We start from the raw sequence: 3705 nt of genomic DNA on the forward strand, positions 1-3705 counted from the left end.
TCCTTACGTGGATGTCCTTTGACTCATTGTTGTTACATGCTTGGCATGGATAGAACACAGGTTGGCGTCTTCCAAAAGACCCACCTGATAGGCTTCACTTGTCTCCTGGAAACACCACCCTGGAAGGGCAGGTCTGTTTTGAACTTCTGGGCGATTTCTCTCACCAGACACTAGAAAGGACTCCTGATAATGTCTAATTTCAGGGTACCACAGTTCCAAGCCTGTCAGCATGAGGTTTCTTCACCCCTCTCATGGAGGGCGCACTCTTGCAAGTGGCTTCTGCAGCCAGTTGTTTGCTCCATGCTCTACCCCTCAGTGGATTTGTGGGCAGTCGGCTGTGTAGGAGCTATGGTGCAGAGGCCTCCTTACTTATCCCCTTCTCCTTCAGCTGGAGCTCAGGGAGCTAGAGGCGACCTTGGAGTTAGCAAGCCACCCTGGCGGAGCAAGGGCTGCAAACACGCTATTCCTCTCTCCTAATTACCTACTATACAGTGACCACTATTCTGAGGTGTTTGGTATGGATCCATTTGTTTTGTGTGTTTTTTAATAAACATGAGTAGCAATTTATATATAAATATTTTAAATTTAAACATTTTACATTTTCAAATGTGCTATTATATATTTTACCTCCCCCTTGTGGCCCCAACCCCAACACTTCAGAGCTGGCTGACTTTAATTTAGAAACAGCTTTTGGTTATAGATATTCATGTTTAAGGAACACTTCAAATTACACAAATGGCCCTGTCTCCCAGTTGTTGTTTTTTTTTTTAAAGATTTTATTTATTTATTCATGACAGACACAGAAAGAGAGAGAGAGAGAGGCAGAGACACAGTCAGAGGGAGAAGCAGGCACCATGCAGGGAGCTTGACTTGGGACTTGATCCCGGGTCTCCAGGATCATACCCAATGCTGAAGCGGCACCAAACCACTAGGCCACTGGGGCTGCCCTGTCTCCCAGTTTTTCATGGAAGATGGAATAGATGACTTTTTGACCTCTTTGATTTTTCTTTCTTTTCTAAAAAGGAGTGAATATGGCAATAACAAAGCATGACACATTCTCACCAAATGCAAAGTTTACCTTCAAGGTCTTCCCTTTTACAAGTCCTCTCTCACCCAAAATGTGTATGCAGCAAAGAGACTTGAACACATCTGTCTAGCGATGACATATATACGAATACATGTCTCCAATAAAATATAAAATTACCTGACTAAAATAAAGCCAAATATTTCAGCCACAAGCAAAGGGGAATGATTGCCTCCACATAAAATATAAAATTACCCGACTAAAATAAAGCTGTGTGTCTCAGCCACAAGCAAAGGGGAATGACTACATGAGTCAGTAAATAAAACAACTTACTTTAGCAGCAAGAGGCTGCGAGGTGTGGGGGTGGAAAAGGCATCTGAGAGAGTTCATCCCTCAGCACCAGTGACGTGGAGGATCAGGAGGGGCAGAATGAAGAGAGAGCCATGGTCCATGGATAGTCTGCACTGGGGCACCTTGGGGTGCTCCTCTCATGGCCTTATTGAGCCTTTCAGCAAAAAAAGGCTGGGGTATTCCTGAAACATTTCACCCCCACCAGCATTGCCTGCTCCTGGTCCCCAGATATCTCCTGGCAGATGTTCCTCTCACTATCTCCTCCTGCCTTCTCTGATTCTCGTTGAAAACTGCCACCAGGTAGTCCTGGCTCTGAAAGCACAGATCTGTGTTGAATCTGGACTCACATGTTCCCAGGCAGTTCTCCCCAGCTATATATAGCTCCTCCACATGTCTCTGGACAAGTGGAAGTCCACTTGTGTGCTTTTATCCCAGTTCTCCTGAGACAGAGTGATGAGAAGCCTCTGGAGGTACCCTGACTTGTCATCTTGAATAAGCTTCCTCCAGGGTCTTTTAGAATTCTGTTTTGTGGGCTCTGTTCAATTCCTGGATGTGTTCATTGCTGTGGGAGGTGAGGATTTCAAATAGGCAGGCTTCCTCAGTCCAGGCTTTCTTGATGGCATCTCTCCTCTCACAAACAGAGAGGATGAGGTCTTCATTAGAGCCAAAGATGTCATCTCAAAATTTCTTGACAATTCAGAATTCAGATCTTTGATCAAATCCTGGAGCCATCTTGAAGGACTGGAGGATCTGCTGGCACCAGGTGTAGCATCTCTCCGGGTAACTTATGAAGGCCTGCTCCTCAGCTCTGAAGCCTTTCCTAGTCTTCCAGAGGACCTGGCCATTTCTCAGGGGTCCAAAGGCAGGAACATATGTTATGGTGTCTTGATTTTCAGACTGTGCTGGAGACATAGTTGGGGCAACCATCTTGGATCCCAGGTGTCCAGTATAGCTTGGTACCAGCTGTTGCTGCTGCTCAGGAGGTGGCATTGGCAGCTACCCAGGGTAGGACCATGGGGACTGCTGCCCAAAGAATAACATATGCTGACCTGACACTGAGGACCCCGCATATAGGTTTCCCCCAAGCAGCAGGTACATTCCATGTGGAGGAATAGGCTGCTGGACAGCAGGCTGCCCAAAACCCCCAGGGAAGCCAGAGGATCTCAGGATACAAGCTTGGCACATTGGCTCCTCTGAATGTTCCAGACATGTTGGTGGTCCCCGTTAAACTGCCCTGTGTAGTTGGCCACATTATCCAGCTCAATAGGGGACATGTCTGTGTGTGTGTTGGGGGATGGGGGAGTATCATCTCCTCAGGCACCACCACCTGGAGCAGTTGAGGGGTAACCACCTGCCAGCAGATCCTACCCTGCATAATTCACATTAGATCTAGCCTCTGGCTATGGGTGCACAGGGTGGTGAGAGGTGGGCTGGGACTCAGGCAGGGGGGGCTTTCTCTGCAGACGTCCCAGGCACACCACCCTGGGTCTGCCTAGAGCTGGGTCCAGCTGGGGTGCTCAGATGGGGATGAGGCATTTGACATTTTTCCCCTTAGTCCCATGAGAAACAGAATATTTACTTGCAAATCATTACTTAAATTTGATTAGGTCCTTTGCTTTCCAAATGTTTAGTGGGTAAAAGATCTCTGCTAAAGGAGGAGTGTATACTTCCATGACTAATCCCATTTTTAGTCTCACTCTTCTTAGCAAAGTTTACATTTGATTTTTCTGGAAAGTGAGATGTGCAGTGGAATGATAGGTGGAATCCTGAGAGCTTGTGTTGGTGGTGCCTTTTATATTAATGTAGTATGTTTGCTAGGTTTTCCATATGTTTGTTTTTGAGAAAAGATTATAATGAAGGCAATGGGCTTATAGGCTATGGATGATGTCACATGTGTTACATACATTAACAAACAATTGGCCCAAGTAGGGTAGAGTTAAGGGCCTCAGTGCTAGATAAAGAGCAGCTATGAATAAGATGAAACTGTTCATTAGTTGAAATGTCTCACTGTATTATTACATATAACTTCTACTGCACACATGTCAAGTTGGCATTAAAAAAAAACCCTGTATTTATAAAGTGCACCAACGTGTTGTTTTCCTCTACAGCTTCCAGCGTTACCTGATGTTAAAACACGGTTTAGAGTGAAGAAAAATAAGGAAAGGAGAACTTTTATTTTCTTCCCACAAGATGAATAAACCCTTAGTCTGCCCAATTCATGTTTCAACGTGACTTTTATTAACACATCACAGACAATTTAGCTCAGTTTAGTCTTAGATTAATCACATGGTAGTATTGATGATTCTTAATTTGACAAAACTAAAGAAACA

At 45.0% G+C, this 3705-nt stretch overlaps 1 pseudogene; it reads right to left on the reverse strand.

Moving 5' to 3' along the window:
* Positions 1-1417: 1417 nt before the first annotated feature.
* On the reverse strand, positions 1418-2365 carry LOC140631435 (annexin A11 pseudogene; annotated as a pseudogene).
* Between the last annotated feature and the right edge of the window lie 1340 nt (positions 2366-3705).

The sequence above is a fragment of the Canis lupus genome, chromosome 4 (genome assembly GCF_048164855.1).
Source record: "Canis lupus baileyi chromosome 4, mCanLup2.hap1, whole genome shotgun sequence".
NCBI lineage: Eukaryota > Metazoa > Chordata > Mammalia > Carnivora > Canidae > Canis > Canis lupus.